Genomic DNA, 21,453 nt, shown 5'->3' with positions numbered 1-21,453 from the left:
ACAGTCGCGGCGACGCACGACATATTTAACACGATATATCGCCTTTTGGCGACCTACACAAGGGCGATATATCGTGTTAAATATATCGTGCGTCGCCGCGACTTTCAAGAAAAATATCGTGCGTCGCCGCGACTGTCAAGAAAAATATCAATTATCGCTTCGTGTGTCTAGTGTCGCCCTTGATGAAAGAAGTGCGAGATTATAGATGGCACTATCCGGATTCCGTAGGTTTAGCAGCCTTTTAGATAACAAAGTTGGCTAGTTTTCAATGTCGCTTCTGGAGATCAAACCCGCAGCGCAACCTCTTGCAATCAAAGTCGACACTCTACAACTAGGCTTTTAGGAAGATTCTGAAATTGTTCGATTCCTCGAGAGCAACCAAACCAAAAATTAAGTCAAATATTGCCGACTCGGTTTTAATGAATCGGTTCATGAGAGATAATGGAGCTCTATTGGTCATGGTCGGCTCGGGTTCTACTTACATGTACCCTGGGTACTCTTAAGTATACTTACATGTACTCCGGCTACGGCAAATATGTGTAATCGTACTCGGTCGATATTAGACTGTACCCGAGTTGTATTCCCGCCCAAAATCTGATGTCGTAAAACGCGCAGCCGATTATCTTAAACAAACTTCTCTTAAAAAAAACTGCATCAACATGCTTTTTGAGTATGTGTTCTGATAATATAGAGGCCATTTTACAGAAAATTGACATACATGTGAATATATAATTAATAAACAGAATAGCCGACAACGACCGATTTAGCATTACATTTCCCGGGTACCTTTTAATATATTTACTGTACCCGGGGTACATGTAAGTATACCTAAGAGTACCCGGGGTACATGTAAGTAGTACCCGAGCCGACAATGACCAATCGAGCGATAATGGAAGGTGCAACGTCCCTCACACCCCCTAGCATCGCCTTAAGCATAATTCAATTCTCAACACGAAAGTGCTGGAGTCATTGATCCAGAGGGACCAGAAAAAAAACACTTGATTAATGTTCGAAATAAAAGCATTTGATTAATGACAATTCTATTATTTGAGCGCAGTCTAATCAGTATCCAATTAAACTATTTATTATTGACAGGCTGATCTGGATCCAAACTGGCCACAATCGCCTTAATGTCTCTTTTACTGTGACACAGTTCATTTAAATTTAAAATGATATAACGTACTAAAATAGAAAGAAGAAAGAGTATAGACCAGTAAAGAGTTTGTATTCAATATTAAATTTCAGGACAGCTTGGTGATCTGCAAATCCCCTATGATATGTTGATGTCGGGTATCATAGTCACTCAATAAGTCGCAAAATGCTCGAATACAATTTTTAAAGCAAAATGTGACTTTAATTGATAACTAAAAATACCAGTATGCCAGTTTCGCCGTGTCAAGCTGTCAAGATCAATAAAGTCCTTCATTCACATCAAATATATCCTTCGAATTCCATCCATTGTTGTCATAAACGGAGATTTAGTGAATAAATAACTCATATATCCTAAATGACAGTTTCTAAATAGCCAAACATGCCGATTAATGCTGTAAGACAGTTTTGACACGTGTGTCAAGTTTTTCTCATGGGCGCGGCATTGTTGTATGTTGAGGCACGAACGACAACTCTGCTAGGAGATTGTTCATTCGGTACCCCTCGCAGATTATCATAATCGGACTCGGGAGAAATACGGGTTGAAAGTAGTCCGCCCTCGTGATACCATTCTAAGAATGTTACAACAACAAAAACAATAACAACGATGGCGTCCATAATTCCTGTAGAGTTTGTACTTGCTCTGGCTTCAGAGCATAGAAAATCCCCATTTTCATCTTTGCAAAATGTAAACAACTCGCAAAACCGGCCATGTTTGTTTTCACTATGTAATTTTGATTCGCGTAGGCCCGCGTAGGTAGACCGCAATACCGCTTCCGAAATGTGTATTCATACTATCTCCTTCGAGGTACTTATCCGATGTTTGACGGAAAGGGCCGAGAATGTGCGATTGGGAGATTGTTATCAATGATAATCAGCGAGGTATGCCGATTAGAAAAATCGAGCTATCTCAATCGGACTGGCTCGGTCTTTTACATAGGTCGCCATTGTGAAGAATTGTTTCATGGTATGATAACTTAGACGAGCTGCTTCGTTGAAGCAGCATCGTCAAAAACAAGTATGTATTGCTTACATTGAGTTCCAACGATATTGTATGGAGTGATTTAAAAATATATTTTGCAATTGAGAAGGGTTGGAGAGGAATAAACATAATTTATTTATACTATTTATTTTTAGAACCCTTGTCAAAAACGTTCATATCAGTTATACAAATATTGTAAAAAGCAAAAGTTATATAATATTTTTAGGGAGCGTATTCACGGAGCACAAACTGTGTTACTACTCTATTAAGAAAGTGTACTTAAGTGAACTTAAGTCTAATGCAAACGCATCGCCTTCTGTATCTTAAAGGTTCTGGTATAGTCGTAATGGATATCACAGATTACATACAAAAATTAAAAGGTGAAATTTCCGATAGAAATAATACGCGCCAACCTGTACAAAATGCACGACGTCATTTCCGTTCATAATAAAACATCTGAAAATAAAAAAATGGCCGCTGATGAAAACCGTGAGGTCGAAAGCTTCGGCAAAAAATGATACAGCGTTTTTGTTTATATATATATTAAATGTATTTAAAACGTGACGAAGTTTGCTGAGTGGTACTGAAGCCATGTCCTCCAAGCAAAATTGTTTTTTAAAAGTGTCTTTGCTTATTAACTTGTTTGTCTTTTGTCAATTTTAAATATTAAAAAAAAAACATTTTTTTCATGACAATATAATGTGTACGTCTAGTCTGTATTCTTATATTTGTCCCTTCATACATTGTTTGATACGCTAAGTTGACACTAACGGACATTGGTTCTTACGTTATTTTGACAATCTGGGCATTGGTTGCTACATTACTTTGACAGCCCGGAATTTGGTTTCCACGTTATTTGTTCTTCATAAGTGGGAGAGGTCACTTTAATATGCGTGTATCAAACATTGAACATCATTTGATGCAAGATGTTTAAGATCACTGGCATATAAGTTAAAATATTTTATTTTGTAAATATCTGTTTTGAAATGTTTTACTAGGGTTTAACAAAAAGCTGAGTCGCGTAATGCAAAAGTTTGCTCAGCCTATTCAATAGCAATCTTTCAGCCTTATAATCATGAACTATTTAGTAATACGCAAACACTGTAGCTCCGGACCCGAATAAGCAAATGCACATGCTTTTTTGCATGAAGAGGTTCAATTGATTAGAGTATGTGTTTTGTATGAAAACATCAAAACTGAGATCTCGTATTAGCTACAATAACAAGATTTTGCTATGCAAACAACGTGCTTGTTCTTGCATTTGTTTTTATTAGAAACCAGGACAAAAAATGAAAACAATACAAGCAAACATGCCTTCATGTAGTACACTTATATTCATATTAATACATTGTACTTTTTATAATGTATAATTAATTATTTAATACATGTTTAAAGCTGGGTTTAACTACCGATGGCTCATTGTTTTTGGTTAAACTTTGCGTGTTACATCGGATATCGAGATAATTTATAAAGTTAAACATAAAACACTCGTACATTGCATTCATTAAAATATTGGTTTCAGTTTAAATTCGTATTGATTATTGTGTACACTTTCCAGCATGGCATGGCGAGTTTTGGTAATTAAATAGTCCTTAATGGAAGAGGATCAAACATTTATAAACATGCCACAACCGGATATATAAATTAATATTAAATTGGGGGAGAAGTAGATTGAGCCTGGATAATCGACCTTCTGATCTTCTTTAAGGTATTTGAAGTAATGAGCAGCTAAATCCATCAAATACCGTTCGAATATGGTTTGAAATCAACCTTGTTAAAACTGACAAATTTCCTTTCTTATTAGATTAATTTCTTTTGGTTAACAGTTTCCCTCATTCCCCTCATTCCCTTCGTGTGAATCATTATATTTAACGGCATAACAAAGTTGAGTTCTATTGCATGCAAAGATGGTGAGAAAGATAGAAGAAGACAATGCATTGACAATTTCAAAGAGTGTATAATACCCAATTAGAGGTTTATTTTAATACATAAAAAGCCTAACAATTCGGAAATTATTTGATGGTTCTCATTTTTTCATTAATATATATAGAAATCATTTTGCGTTGAATTTCTTTTCCAAAAAAACGTTATGTATTCTTAAATGGGATAAGCTTACGAAAGCTGGCAAGAATGAATTGTAATTCACTTATACCCTATTGCGTTTTAGAAATTAATACATTTAATTAGGTTTGTAAAAATTAACTTTATGAGAATGTTTAAGGAAAATTCATTCAATGCACATGACTATATGCACGTTCGGTTTTTATTTAATTCTAAATTACAGTCAAAGCAGTGCAACACAGTTGCATATATTGTTATGATGCAAATAAACCGTATTACATCAATATTTTAATTTAATTTGCTTATTTGTTTGGACTCTTTATGAAGTAATATTCAAAATTCAATTTGAAAATATCAAAACCGTATTGAAAGTATATAATAAAGCTTTTGTCTATAACAATCTATTTACTCGGACAATGGCATAGAAAGCATTTCCAACCCAAGCTCTGGCAACGACATTTTGCATTACATTTAAAATGACAACGAGCTACTTTTATTTTTTTTGCATTATTTAAATTTAGCTTCAAATACTCTTTACTGCCTTTTATATAACACGTACAAAATCGCTCACAACAATAATGTTCTGGTCTAAAATATAAACGCTCTAACTTTCAAACTGGCTCTAATTCTCCAACGTCAAGATATATTCTTCGGATATATTTGACAAGATTGCGTGAACGATACGATAAATTGGTTTTTATTTTGGTGTACGAAACGGTTCAAAAGTCTGAATCGTATCATACGGTTTAGCTAGAACCGTATGGTGTACGAACCGGTTTAAAAGTCTGAATCGTGTCATACGATTTAGCTAGAACCGATATGGTGCACGGATAGGTCCAAATGTCTGGACCGCGTATCAGACGGTTTAGCTAGAATCGTATCAGACCGTTTTGCGACAAAAACCGTCTGAAACGATCGTATCAGACGGTTTTGGCTTTTGGACCGATTGTACGCTTAACTGTTTGATGCGAAACAGTATGATACGATTCGTATCAGACGGTTTATGATTCGTATCATACGGTTGGACCTATCCGTACACCATATGTTCGTATGATGTACGGATAGGTCCAAAAGTCGTATTCGTATCAGACGGTTTTGCTAGAACCGTATCATACGGTTTATAAACCGTATAATACGCTTTAAACCGTATGATACGCTTTTTATTTTTTTGGACCGGTTCGTACGTTAAACTGTATGATTCGAAACCGTATAATACGAATCGTATCAGACGGTTTATGACAGGTATTATTCAATGTCCAATCAGCAAATTTATAGATTTATTCAGTGTAAACCGTATGATACGGTTTACGCTAAACCATATGATACGAATCGTAAACCGTCCGATACGAATCGTATCATACGGTTTCGCATCAAACAGTTAAGCGTACAATCGGTCCAAAAGTAAAAACCGTCTGATACGATCGTATCAGACGGTTTATGACCCCAAAACCGTCTGATACGGTTCTAGCTAAACCGTCTGATACGATGGTATGATACGAATACGACTTTTGTATGGGATACGGATAGGTCCAAAAGTCGTATTCGTATCAGACGGTTTTGTTAGAACCGTATCAGACGGTTTATAAACCGTATTATACGATAAAACCGTATGATACGCTTTTAAGACTTTTTGACCGTTTCGTACGTTTAACCGTGTGATTCGAAACCGTATGATACGAATCGTATCAGACGGTTTATGACGGGTAATATTCAATGTCAAATCAGCCAATCAGATCTAAAAATAGATTTATTCAGTGTAAACCGTATCATACGGTTTACACTAAACCGTATGATACGAATCGTACACAGTCTGATACGAATCGTATCATACGGTTTCGCATCAAACAGTTAAGCGTACAATCGGTCCAAAAGTCAAAACCGTCTGATACGATCGGACGGTTTATGACCCCAAAACCGCCTGCTGCGGTTCTAGCTAAACCGTCTGATTCGATGGTATGATACGAATACGATTGTTGAACCTATCCGTATCTCATACTTTTGGACCTATCCGTACACAATAGGTTCGTACGTTAAACCGTATGATTTGAAAGCATATGATACGATTCGTATCAGACATTTAAGACGGGTATTACAAATAGATTTATTCAGTGTAAACCGTATGATATATGGTGTACGGATATGTCCAAAAGTCGTATTCGTATCATACCATCGTATCAGACGGTTTAGCTAAAACCGTATCATACGGTTTTGCGACCAGGTGTACGGATAGGTCCAAAAGTTGTATTCGTACCAAACCATCGTATCAGACGGTTTAGCTAGAACCGTATCAGACGGTTTCGGGGTCATAAACCGTCTGATACGATGGTATCAGACGGTTCTGACTTTTTGACCGATTGTACGCTTAACTATGGGATACGGATAGGTCCAAAAGTCGTATTCGTATCAGACGGTTTAGTTAGAATCGTATCAGACGGTTTATAAACCGTATGATACGCTATAAACCGTATGATACGCTTTTAAGACTTTTTGACCGGTTCGTACGTTAAACCGTATGATTCGAAACCGCATGATACGAATCGTAAAAGACGGTTTTTGACTGGTAATATTCAATGTATTATTCAATTTAAAAATGGATTTATTCAGTGTAAACCGTCTGATACGATTTACGCTTAACCGCATGATACGAATCGTAAACCGTCTGATACGAATCGTATCATACGGTTTCGCATCAAACAGTTAAGCGTACAATCGGTCCAAAAGTCATAACCGTCTGCTACGATCGTATCAGACGGTTTATGACCCCAAACCAGTCTGATACGATTCGCGCTAAACCGTCTGATACGATGGTATGATACACATCCGACTTTTGGACCTATCCGTATTCCATACTTAACTGTTTGATGCGAAATCGTATGTAACGATTCGTATAAGACGGTTTACGATTCGTATCAAACGGTTTAGCGTAAACCGTATCATACGGTTTGCACTGAATAAATCTATAAAATGGCTGATTGGACATTGAATATTACTCGTCATAAAGCGTCTAATACGATTCGTATCATACGGTTTCGAATCATACGGTTTAACGTACGAATCGGTCCAAACGTCTTAAACGCGTATCATACGGTTTAAAGCGTATCATACGGTTTATAAACCGTCTGATACGGTTCTAACTAAACCGTCTGATACGAATACGACTTTTAGACCAATCCGTTTTCCATACATAAACCGTCTGACACGATCGTATGAGTCGGTTTTGACTTTATTACCGATTGTACGCTTAACTGTTTGATGCGAAACCGTATGATACGTAAGTTGAAACCGTGTGGTCCTATTGAGGATGCAGAATGGTTTCTGTTTTAACGTTTTTTCCTCTATATCATTTCTAGCAAGAATTAGCAAAGCTGTGAAGTTGTTTTTATTTTTTAAGCAGAAAAAGAAGAGTTAATTGAAAGAAAATTATTGTACATTGATTTATTGCATTTATTTCAATAAATTATAATTTTTGGACACCTTAGTTTTTGTCTCTTAATTTTCGGACACCTGCAGTTTTTAAATATTTTTCGTATCTAAATTTTCGAACACGAATTTTTTTTAAGTGTCCAAAAACATAGAGTAATTACGGTAATCAAATATCGACGGATCCTATAATATTATATCAAAGCGCCGTAGGCGCTGAATACCTGGGGCTAGATTTAGTGCGCTTGGGAAGAAGTTTAGTTCTTAAAAAAAGATAGTTCGACTATGTATATAGATGTCAATATCTTTATACATAGTCAAACTATCTTTTTTTAAGAAGACGTTTTGTCGGAAGTTTTTTATTATGTATGATTTAGTATGTGTATGCATTATTATAAACAGGTTAATAAAAATCAAGGCTGCAGCTGCATTTATCAAAAAGTCACAATTGATAGTCGATCATTAAGTCATGGCCATCCTACATAGGCGGTGAAGATATGTGGCTGGGAACGAGATTATGGCCCATCTGGGTCTGTCACTTTTTGTGTGTCATAAATGCTGAATGCCCGTTTTGGATGAAATGACGTCCTTATTCAACCAGTATCGGTACATGTTATGCTGATCAGTTTGTGTTGATAATATCTCTATTGATCGCGTATCTGGATGAACATAATTATTTCAAAGTACGGAATTAATTGTACTAATATTAATCCGTAAATACTCATGGTTGCCATGGGAACAAAAAATGATCTGTTTTCATATTTATTACTATTTTAAAGAATCTAAGCCAAAAAAAGCACAGAAAATCAACAAAATATGTTCTGGACAGATATGGAACATCATTAACATGTTTATTATATACATAAATATATGCACTTTTTCTGGAAAAAGGTGTGCATTCAGAAATTGAACATTTTGTACAGCTATGAACTTAAAACTAAAACGAATAACTCCTCATGATACAATTTGTGTTGTGTGTCTGTACTTCGAGACATTATTTTGTTTATTTAGCAATTCAATTTTGTTCCATGATTGATAAAATTAAGTAGAAAAAATACATTAAGTTAACAGTTGCTATGGAAACAGTAATTTGTGGATCGCATATACATGCTGTTTGTGATCAACAATGTATTTGAAGTTAATATATAATTAATCTTCGCATAAGTGTCAAACCAAATTCACTAGTGCATTTCATACGTAGAGATTCAAAATATTGATTTTCAACTAAAACAAAAGTAAAGCAATAAGCACTACATATTTAATGGCACACGTCACTAATTAACTCACTATAGATTGAACTTTAAACACCAAAATATTTATTTACATGTAAAAATAAATCAAATACAAACATAACATGAACACATACGTTAACATCACATATCTTGATATTTAAATGAACTACAACAGTATTAGTGATATTATTTTAAGACCACAATATTAGCAGGCATACAATACAATGTATTTCTTATCGTGTAAAGAATATTTTATAGTTATATCACTATGAATGAGTTGTTTATCATTAATCAAACAAATGTGTCCACACGACACGGATGCCCCCAACTGTAACTTTGTCACTACATAAAAGCAGTAGATGTATTTTTTTCTGCCAATTCTTTGCATGCATGTTCGAACTTGGCCTAGAGCAGTCTAGATAAAACTTGTGAACAAGTTTGGTGAAGATCAGATGTAAACTACTTGAATTAGAGAGCGGACACCAAGCTGAATGTTTAAAACGCAATAAGTGACCCAGTGAACAAGTTTTTTGCCCGGCATGCCCCATGTTCACACTTGGCGTAGACATTATGTAGATACAACTTCTGACAAAGTTTGGGACAGATCGGATGAAAACTACTTGAATTAGAGAGCGGACACCATGCTGAATGTTTGAAACGCACTAAGCGACCCTATGCCATAGTTTTTGACCCGGCATGACCCATGTTCGTCTTGACCTAGACATTATCCAGATGCAACTTCTGACCAAGTTTGGAGATCGGATAAGAACTACTTAAATTAGAGAGTGAACACGAAAAGTGTTACGGAGGACAGACAGACTGACAGACGGACAGTGCGAAAACTATATGCCGCCAGTTGGGGGCATAAAATATATTTTCATGTATCTGACATGGTGTGCAGAAACAACAAAAATGTAAAAAAAAATCCCGTCTCATACTTAATATATTACCTATGGATGACAGACTGATTGGAAAAACAACACAGGATACACATTGTTGATATTTTGTACTCAAATTCATGCACATCAATAAAAAAAGTATTGTATTTATTCTTTGAAGAAAATCACCTGTTAAGTCTGGATTAAAAAATCTTATCTGTTAAAAAAAGTCAATCACAACACAACATGAACACAATATATTGTCCATTTTATCATCCACACAGAGTCCAAACTGTCAGTAAACTTGGTAAGCTCAGGTTGCATCAGGATTTTCCAAATTCACTTGTAAAGATCTGCAATAATAAAAAATAAAAATGACTGATTAGAAACCTTAAACAAACACATAAAAATATTACCAGTAGATACCATAGGCTTGTCAACAATTTATTGAAATTGAAAACCATGTCATGTTTTAGTTTTGCCTAAATGCTTGTTTAACTTACTCTATGTGAAAATAACACAAGAAAAATTATTAAAATTATATAATCAAGACGAAAAAAAGATTATTGCTTGGTACATTATACAATCTGAACCCACAAGATATGCATAGTGAATAGTATATTGTCAATGTTTAATATTAAAAAATAGTATCCATACTTAACACCATAAAGGGAAACCATCTGTGTTGGAAGAATAAAGCGCATCCCAGTTAACATTTTCACGGATTTTTATTTAAATATTTCACTATTTTTAATGGGATGAAGTCGAGAGCCGGCTGATTTGTGAGAGTTTTCTATAGGTATCATGATTTTTTTTAAACAAATCAGTATTTTTTCAGTAATGTGCAATGCCGCGTTTGAACGGTTAGAAAAATGTCGGATCAGTGTTGGGTCTTCATATTACAAACGCGCGATTGCACTTTACTGAAAATTACTTATTTGTTAAAAAAATCATAATATCTATAGAACACTCTCACGAATGAGCAAGCTCTCGACTTTATCCCATTACAAATGGTGAAATATTTAAAAAGACATCCTTAAAAATGTTATCTGGGTCGCGCCTTATTCTCCCAACACAGATCTTAAAGTCACATGGTATACATGAAGGTGCAGTGTAAACAATGCAAGGTGTAAATCATATCAAACCTGCTATTTAGCAGCACATCATTTAGTGTTCGCACTCCACTTTTGCCCAATCTGTTTTTCATGAGGTGGATTTGGCACATCCATCTTTTAGCCCTATATCATGATAGTTCATCATTGAAACTACCAGGTAGTAGGTTCTGCCCCTGAATAAATAAAATATAGCAAAATATTTATGTATGATTGTGTTATAGTTGAAAATAATATATGACAATGAAAACAAAGGTCTGCTGAAGTATTAAATCTCAATACAATCTTAACGATATTCCGATAGTCCAGAAACATATTTACTGAGAACATTTAATCAGTTTTCTTAAGCTGCAACCTCTTGGTCATGTTTGACAATTCATTGAAAATAGAAAGTTTCAAAAGCATTACCACATATTCGTGTAGTTGGTCGTGCTTTATGAGAAAGATATTTTTTCTTTTTACTTTCTTTATTTGTTGTTATAAATCTTAGATCATCATTGCTTTCATGTTAAACTTGATCATGAACACAACCATTAATATTGACATCCCAAACTATAAATTTTGAAAAAAAAGTAGAAACATTTAAATATGTACCAATAAAAATAATCAAATATACGGTGTAATTAAACATTTTCCTGGCATATGCATTAATGCTATCATTTCGCATGGAATTGTCATCGGTTACCTGTCATTGTGAGATTGCACAAAGAATTGCAACATACATTTGATATTAGTTTTTAATACAACCTTGCTCAGTTCACAGTCTGTTAAATGTAATACAATAATTTTAATTACATAAAATGAAAGTAGAATACGTCTAAGGGAATATATGCCCGTAAATTGTTCAACGAAATGTTAATATTGTCATTATAGAAAAGTTCAACAACAAATGATAAATTGAGAAGTGTTTAAGATTTTGACAACTACCTAGGCAAACAGACACATCAACAGCGTCTAAAATCGTCGTTATTACCGCCAAAACGGCTCATACAAACATCATAATTGGTGTAATAGATTCATTAAACATGAAATTCCATCCTTTAAGACCAACTTTTATTTTTTTAAATGAGAAAAACAAATGATTTTTTTTTATATAATTTACCTTTGACAAAAACCAGGAAGTTTATCCGAAAATTGTCACTGTCGACTGTGCCCTACTGTATTCATTGTTATTAAAGCTGAGGTTAATTTAAACCCTGTGAAAATCAAGAGAAAATACGGAAAATTAAAGTTCCACTGACTTATTTTTATTGGAGTTCAACGTAAATGGCAAGCAAGTTGTTATTGTTTTGACAAAGTCCGCGAAACGGTAGTTAGAGACCGTCAAGTGAGCAACTTATTCTCGCATGAATATGTAAACAATAAAAACTATGTCGTAGCCAATGCTTAACAATTTTTATTCAATAATATTTTTTTTTACATGTATTAAAGTTCAAAGTAAAACTGTAATTAATGGCAAACAAGTTGCTCTTGTTTTGACAAACTCCGCGAAACGGTAGTAAGAGACAGTACAGTGAGGAACTTATTCTCGCATGAACATGTAAACAATAAAAACTATGTCGTAGCCAATGCTTAATAATTTTGATTCAATAATATTTTTTTACACTTTGTATGACACTGTCATGTTATATAGTGATGTTCTGTATTTACAAGCCGGGTTATTGAGATCTGCAAAGAACTACTTTAATTGCGCACGCACTTATTATAAATGGTAAATCGGAGTTATACAAATTTGGTTTTGGCAGCCAGCCAAGTCAGCTTGTCTCAGAAATCGGTATCAGTACTATGGCCTAGGGCTTCGCCCCCAGGCCAAAAAGAAGATTCATATTCATAGTTTTAATATGGTTAAGTCCGATACAGGTTTTATAATTGCTATACACTTTATAATGCAGTATTGACTATAACAAACAAGTGTCGTATTTCAAAAACATAGAAAATGAACATATGATTTATTATCGTAAGACTAATTGACTTTTTTTTTCTTTATAGTTTTGCAGAAGTTCCTCTGTTTGTGACGGTTCTGTTGCAACAGCAAAAGTAATATGCGTGTATTGAGCTGCAGGGATAATTTTATATATAAAACATATTGTAAAAGAATTCATTGCTGGAATTTACGTTTGTAAATATGCGTGCAAGAACACTGTATTAAATACAGCTTAATGTGTGTCGCCCATTCTCAATTACATGATACAATTCCATGTACCCGATGTCGGTGAGCTTTTCTATATATCGTGCAACGAATATGTAATCTAAGCGCTTTACAGTTTACATAACCTAAATAGACACTAAGTTTAACTAGTTTTTTTTAAGGTGTATAACAAAACAAAATCAATATTTAAACTTAAATATGTCATTTTGACAGGTTCGTTACTGTTGTTATTCAACAGCGTCATGTTTAAGCGCACGCATTGCTTTTATTGAACAAAGTACTCCAATAAAAATGATATGATTTTAATAATTATAGGCAATTTATATTGTATATAGCCTAAAAATACAAAAGAAGAAAATGTGCGTTTTTGCTACAAGCAAATAAAATACGGTTTTCTGTAAATCAGAAGAAAGGTTCGTTACACTACATTGGTAAGAAACAGTTCCTTTCTTTAATACAGTAATACCTATTTCAACTTTAAAATACATACGTACTGATTATGTTCCCTGTCAAGATAAAACAAGAAACTTGAAAAAATGCAAAGAAACGCAATTACTATATGTTTGTTTCCTCGAATTGCGAATTTTGAATTGTCATTGACAGGTTCGTTACTCTTTATCTGAACGTAAGTCTTACATTTACATGCTTATAAACCTAAAAGAAATTTAGATTAAGTTATAAATCATTAAAATTCGGTTAAACGAAATCTTATTCGAGCTATCTTAATTCTATAGTGTAGTCGATTGAAAAGTTTGTTATGTCAGGTTCGTTACCGGGTTCATCAAAATACATGCAAATATGCCATATTTGGAAGAAGGGCGAGATTTTGTTTTGCATGTTATCGTATAACGTCATCAAGGAGAACTATATATTACATTTTGTTATTTCAATTGTCGGAACTGGATCGTTAAACTGATACTAGATTTGCACACTCTAAAATAAAGAAAAGACAAGAAAATTCCCCTACAAGCCGGCAATTATTTACGTTATTGATAATACACTGAGAGTTTTTTAGATATATTTTTATATTCTTTTCCTACGAGACATGCTTTACTGGTATATACACGTAACAGGATGAGTTATTTTATTAAGTGCGATCAGTTATCATTTTCTGTTTGAAACAAGCCTAATAAAATCGAGTTATTGTATAATAGAAACACATAAAAAAAAATATTTATTTTATGTATGGTTTTGAATACATGTTGCATTGTACTATGTTTGGTTTTTTTTTCATAAAAAAGTGTCGATCCTATGTACTGCAAATGACATTAAGTCTCGTCTTATTATCTACCATGTTGTACTTTATATGATCGTCTTTTCCATATACTAATTATTAGTATTATGGATATGTGAATAATAAAGCACAAACATGTAGTACCACATGTAAATGGGGGCACACACCTTCATATATTGGCAATAAACCTCATTTGTTTTCTTCTTTCATTCAAATGTGTAAGCTCCCTTTAACAGGCCTAGTTTTTTTCCGCGGATCATATTACAAGCTTCATGTTTACGGCACGAAGTGGTTACATGTTATGAAACTGCAACTAAATCGCATGTTAAAACCCACTAAAACCCACCTTACGTGCATGTAAGCGCTGAAAACGTGAAAGTGCGCCCTAAGTTTTCAAACAATCTGTTGAATACGTATTGTATTGTAATCTTTGCAATCTGATACAACGCCCGGTAATCACGGTCTGAGAAAATCAATAACCCAGCTAGGGGCGTAGCTAGCATTTTTTTTAGCTGTATACGGCTGTGGTAATATTTAAAGCATATCTAGACACATAATAAGATACGAAAAGTGCCAAATTTGTCAATGCATATTTTGCCCAAAATAATGATTTAGGTTTACCACTGAACACTTCACGTATCATTGCCTTCAATACGTATATGTAAGGCAAATATATAATGGTGTTACGACTTCAACCTGCTGGTTATTCATGAAACGTGAGTAATTTTGTGAGAATTACGTTATGACCTTTTTTATTAACGTAATTTTCAACACTTGAACTTGCGGGGTACACAATTCGCGCTATTTCGATTGCCGATATGCTCGTGCGGTCTTTATCTAACCCAGTCCGTGTGAAGAAAAGCTACTTATTTTTAACAAGAACACTCGTTAAAATTGTAGCCTATTGTGCTTGTTCGTTGTACATGAATACACGTCAGTTCTAATGCTTAGCGGTCCACTGCTCCAACTATGTTCAATTTCGGTCGTGATATTGAACATCATCAGCATCATCAGCAGCAGTATCAGCATCATCATCAGTAGCATCATCATCATCATCATTAGAAGCAGCAGCAGCATCGTCATCGTCGTCGTCATCATCGTCATCAGCATCATTTTCATATGATACTTCACGTCTCTGAGATATATGTGGTTCCAATAGCTGTATTTGGCATACTTACGTGTTTTTTTAGTCGTTCGCTTGCGAACAACTAAGGTTAAGAGCAAGTTTTGAAAGTCGGTCTGCTCTTAACTACGCTCAGAACGATAACCACCGCATCTGCCTGTGCACACTGATTAGCCTGTTTATACTTCACCACTGTTGTGTATATGTAATCAATAGTGTTTAACAGCTTGTGCGACGACATTGGCCAGTTCGTCATTGACATCTGTACATATTGGCTGCGTTCAGGAAAAACGGGGCTTAATGCATGTTGTAGCGCCGTTAAATGTCGCATCGCCGTTATATGTCGCAAGCTACGAGATTTGTCGCAACGTTGACGATAAATGTCGCAAGGAACGATTAATGTCGCAAATCCTTCTGACGATATATGTCGCAACTTTAACGATAAATGTCGCAAAAGTTTAAACTTCCGATATATGTCGCAACATTAACGATAAATGTCGCACACCTTTGTAAGTCATGTTAAAATGAAAAGTTGAAGTAAAAATGACTAAAACTTTCAGGTTAGACTTAGATTAACCGACGAGGTTTATTTGGGCCGACTTCCACCAAAATGGTCAGTTTTTAGTTAGTATTGTCCGAAATGGTCAGTTGTGGTCAGTATTGTCCATAATTGTCAGCTGCGGTGAAGATCGACCGAAGCGGTCATATTTATTCATTTTCGACCAAAAACGTTAAGCTGTAGTCAAAAATGACAAAATCCTTGTTTTAAACTGGTCGTAAATCGGAAAAGCGAGGGGCCCGTAAGTTTTTGCTTTGGGTTTAAGGCCGTTTTGACAAGTTTGGTTATATAAGGTCAGTCTGACAGGAACCGTCTGGGTAGAACAACATGTGAATGCCTCGGTATTTCTGCTGGAGACTGACAGCTTTGCCATTTTTGAATCAGCGATAGAAGGCGAATATTCTTGGATAGAATCATCGATCCAGGATCACACCGGGACCTCTGGTCCCAACCTCTGTGCTCAGCTCTTTGGGTAATTATGGGGCCGGCAAAGGAAAATGCCTTTCTATGAAAACTGCCAGGAATTACGGGTTCTCTTCGTAAGGTAGCGCACCCCTAATGATTTCCCGCGATTTATTTTACGATCATTGCCGATCTTCAATGATCGGTTATTTCCGAGAGATGAATTTTATTTTTTTCAAACTTCGAATTTTGATATGTGTTTACGTAATTCCTTTAGAATACATTATTTTCACAATAAATATTGACTTTGATCCAAATATCATCTGAAAAATACGATTTCGCGATTTCTTCAAAGATTGACAAGCCTGTTTACCTGTTTACTTATGGATATCTAATTTAAGCTTGTACGACTGTGAATTTGTCATGGCCGAGTGGTTAAGGCGCTGGATTTGAAATCTTTTGGGATCTTCCCGCGCAGGTTCGAATCCTGCCGACATCGCATACTTTTTTGCGACGCGTTTTATTTCTTTTCTTACATAATTTGATTTAATATATAGCATATAACTATGTTTATTGTTAAATATGTTAAAATTTTGATGCACATCCTTCAATTTTTAAAATTAAAACAACGTTATGGCTAAATTGGGTGATTTACTGCTGAAAATACGAATGATGCATGTTGCATTTAATTTTTATTTCAAAAAGTAAACGGTAAATCTGACTATTTCTTGGTATTTTTGCTGTATATAGTGTTTCTATAAAAACAAAGTTTAAAATATAACTTAAATGATAGTATTTTGAATTTTCTAAACTTCGTTTTTAACCGACCCAATTTTTACATAGATAAAAATTTGTTAAAAATAAATGTCTGTAAAAAATGGTATGAAATGAGAACTCGTGTCAGATTATATATATATACATAATATATATATATCGTGATTGGTTAGTTTAAAGAGTACGAGTTCAAATTCCAAAAGGATCGGGAATCTAATAAAACAAAATTACTGTGTACGGAGGATGATATTTGACACTGTTACTATCCAAAAACTTTTATATTCACGAAAGTAAAGGAAATAACAGTGAATCGTCGACATAGAATACCGCTGCCTATATGTTAAGCATTAATTGAAGGAAACGATATTTAAAAAATAAAAAGAACATATTATTCTTCAGCCAGTTCATCAGTATGCCAGTACAAACTCCGGCATATGCCAGTGCGTCTGCAAAATAGTAATACATTAACTAAGATAATGATACATGTACTACAGTCATGTTACTAACATACAATATTCAATACAATTTTATCGTTATTTGTGTTGCTGTAATAATGTTACAGTTTTATCACATCTTACAACATTTGGCCAATCTTGATAACAGCAGTCCATTTAGCACAGGGAAATCAACAACTGGCTACTCGAGCCAAGAATTATAAGAATTGATTGGGTCAATATTGACCACAACTGACCATTTCGGACAATACTGACCGCAACTGACAATTATGGAAAATACTGACCACAATTAACCATTTCGGACAATACTAACTAAAAACTGACAATTCTGGTGGAAGTCGGCTCAAAGAACCTCGTCGGGTAATCTAAATATAACCTTAAAGTTTTAATCATTTTACGCTAAGTTATCGTTTTCAACATAACTTACAAAGGTGTGCGACATTTATCGTTAATGATGGGACATATATCGGCAGTTTAAATTTTTGCGACATTTATCGTTAAAGTTGCGACATATATCGTCAGTAGGATTTGCGACATTTATCGTCCCTTGCGACATTTATCGTCAACGTTGCGACAAATCTCGTAGCCTGCGACATATAACGGCGATGCGACATTTAAGGGCGCTGCACATGTCAAATTAAAGTGAACAACTTCATTTATATTTGACCGTACAATTATTAAACCTTTAACATAACATATTTATCTAAATATTAAACTTGTAAAAATTCAAAAGTATGTTTATTAATTTCAAATACCCTTTATAATATAAATATGAAGCTTGAACTCTGGTATATATTATTGGGACGCATTGGCCATGGCATATATTAATATTCTGTATCTGTCTATTGTTGAAGATCGTGTACCTTTAACATGATGAACGGGAGGGCTTTTGCGCGTGATATTTCCTTTATGTTAATACATGTAATATTTATAAGAACTTGTGGTTAACATGCCGTTTCCAAGACGAAAGGCGGGAGCAAGAATGCGAGTAGCGAAAGCTCTTGAAAAGAAGAGACAGGAGTGTAAAAAGTTGCAGGCAAAACACATTGAACTGAAAAACGAATACAATACCAAAATGAGAGCAATATAGAGAATGAAAATAAGAATGCAACGTTCAGCGCTATCTATCGATACCGTGACCACCACTATGTCACCAAAAACTTTGACAAAGTATCAACTCAAAGATATGAGTTCTTCATCGAAGATACCACCAAATGTTAAACGTCAGCTACTCCTTGGAAAAACAATATTAAGCGAAATTAAAGCAAGCAGAAAAGATAAGTCCAAGTCGTCAAGTAGATCGATGTCGATTCGACTTCTGAAAAAATACAGACTAATAAGAACATTCAGTCAGAACACAGGCATAAACCGCCAACGTTTAACATTTACACCAGCATGTTACTTGTAAGGTAAGAAGGCGACGAGAAATGGAAAAGTACCAAACATCGGTGATAGAATTCATATCCCGAGACTCTAGACAGAACCCGTGAAAGAAAGACAAACTCAAGTGCAACGGTGAAACCCACCAGAAAAGAACTCTCAACGACTACCTGAAAACCTACATAGAAAATATATCGGGTGAAAATCCAGATCTAAAACTATATTTGGCTTCGTTTTGTCGAATCAGACCAACCTACATCAAACTTACGTCTTTTACATCTCAAGTAGTTGTCTTTGTACAAAACACCAAAATGTTGCTTTATGTTTAAAAGCACTGACGCCTGCTGGATTAGATATAACCTTCAATCCTGAAACATTTATCAAAGAGGAAAGTCATATGGGAACCGTGAGAATGAACATGCTAGGGAAATTGAAATATGGTTAGTGGAAACGCGTTAGGGTGGACGATACATGCAGAACAAGGATGGTGACAAAAATCATTGAGATTGATCTGTCAAAAGAAACGTTTGTCCCAACATTTGAAAAAAAAAAATTAAGAGTGTGTTGATCATGTAGAAAGAGTGCGTAAACAGTATAATGAAAAAAAAAACACAAAAATAAAATCTGGGGGCCAATGATGTACTAATTCAAATGAAATTTGCAGAAAATCATACCATAATCTGTTTTATAGCTTTAAATAAATGCTTTGTCGTTTGAAATCACTTAGATGTAGTTATGTATTCAATAAGTTACAAACCTTTCAGAGGATCTTAGCATACGGAATTCAATGTACCGAAACAATAGGAAGAACTAAATTGATGATCGAGATTTTTCATGAAACACTTAAACACACGTCGTACATTTAGCTACATAACTTTTAAAATTGATAATGAAATACCGATACGCCAATAATAATTAATCCTTTAATGTACTATTTAAATGAGAATAGCGGTATTCACGTTATTTACTTGCCATGCACAGATAATAAATAACAAATGACGTGAAATAGACAAAGTGCCATCATGGCGCTTAGCGTGTAAGTCTCATCTGTGACCTGCAGCAATAAGTCTAAATAGGAGCCCGCTAGCATAGCGCAATACGCTTACTACATTTATTTGTCTAATAAAATAGTATTAGCTAAATAAAGACAACACAATTTAGTGTGACTGGACAATTGTTAAGAGCAAATTATGTTTAACTTACACAGGAAAATAAATAGAAATTTAAATAGCACTCTTGCAAAAATAAAACTACCGGTGGGAGGGAAAAAATACCGGCCTTGCTTTTCAAACATTAAATAGCAAATAGAAAAATGTATGTATTTTTGTTTTTACAAGTATGTCTCATTTTACATCTAAATATATATAATTATGTTTGTGTTATAGTTTCTTAACAAGAAAACCTTAAGAAACACATCAACTTGCTGGCATATGTTAAATTGACCTTTAATGAAGTTATTTTATAGTTAAACATGCACTATCAGACAACCAAAGTTTGCCATATATCGTTTGATTATAGTTAGGCTTGTCAAATAATATATGTTTTCAATGATTGTACAATAAATTACAAATCAAGCATTTTCTCGTGCTTCATTCATTCAAGATAAAGCAACGGGGGAACATCCTTTAACATAGGTACACACTGCTGACGACAAACACAGGTACGTTTTTTGAATAATGTGTATGCATTAGAGTTAAAGATACTCGCTAAAAGGCTTTTTGTGCAAAAACATAATTATATTTAACAAATACTAGCGTTACACACATTAGTGATAGTTTATAGTTTATTTTTTTTTTATAAGCAAAGTTAACGTGTGTATCAGAAAAGAAATAAAAGTTAATAAACCCAGATAACGATAACTTTGTGATAAAAGTAGCATCTTTATTTCAGAGCATGTTTTTAAGAATACTGCGTTACGTAAAATTGACGAAATATATTAACTCCAACATATTTCCAACAATGATACGCCTGAAAATCAAAGCAAAGAGACGCGTGTGCGCAGGCAGAGTACATCACCGAGCAATATCTCTGTTCCGCAAGGACTACGATATGATAAACCCGTTTGTGGTCGAAAGTTACAGAGGAGTGTAACGGAAGCCTTGTTACAAAACATTAGCTACAATAGTACACCTTAAAGGGACTGTCAACCGCGATTGACGAAAAAGAAAAGTTCTAAAATACCGTATTTGTTTACAATTATAAGTTTATATCGATTAAAATATAACGACTGGTATATTACATTACTTGAAAAAAAGTTGTTAAATTAACATATTTTCAGTATATTCGGTAATACATTTTACTGGGTATGTCTACCAGGTAACTACCAGTTAACTATAAATAACGCAAGTAGATAGATCACCATCGGCACCTGGTAAACACAGGAATGCAAATTGTGCATACGTAGTGTATTGTATATATTTTATATATATACAATGATCAACCTACTTGCGTTATTTATAGAGTGTATATCGTTATGTCACCTATTTTTGCGATGTACTTTCGATTTCACATCGCAAAATTTTATTACCGAATAAACTGAAAAT

The 21,453-nt window shown here is 34.4% G+C and overlaps 1 protein-coding gene and 1 long non-coding RNA gene across 2 annotated transcripts in view; both read right to left on the bottom strand.

Moving 5' to 3' along the window:
• LOC127845366 (myeloperoxidase-like) overlaps positions 1-21,453 on the bottom strand; it is a 128,534-nt gene that overhangs the window by 31,084 nt on the left and 75,997 nt on the right. The gene's annotated exons all lie outside the window — the stretch shown is intronic.
• Positions 9,777-11,998, bottom strand: LOC127845369 (uncharacterized). Its single transcript, XR_008033199.1, has 3 exons — positions 11,937-11,998; positions 10,868-11,010; positions 9,777-10,075 (listed from the first exon to the last, which is right to left on the bottom strand). It is a non-coding gene; the product is annotated as an uncharacterized LOC127845369 (long non-coding RNA).

Source organism: Dreissena polymorpha, chromosome 9 (assembly GCF_020536995.1).
Source record: "Dreissena polymorpha isolate Duluth1 chromosome 9, UMN_Dpol_1.0, whole genome shotgun sequence".
Classification (NCBI taxonomy): domain Eukaryota; kingdom Metazoa; phylum Mollusca; class Bivalvia; order Myida; family Dreissenidae; genus Dreissena; species Dreissena polymorpha.
This window is presented reverse-complemented; position numbering and strand designations above follow the sequence as displayed.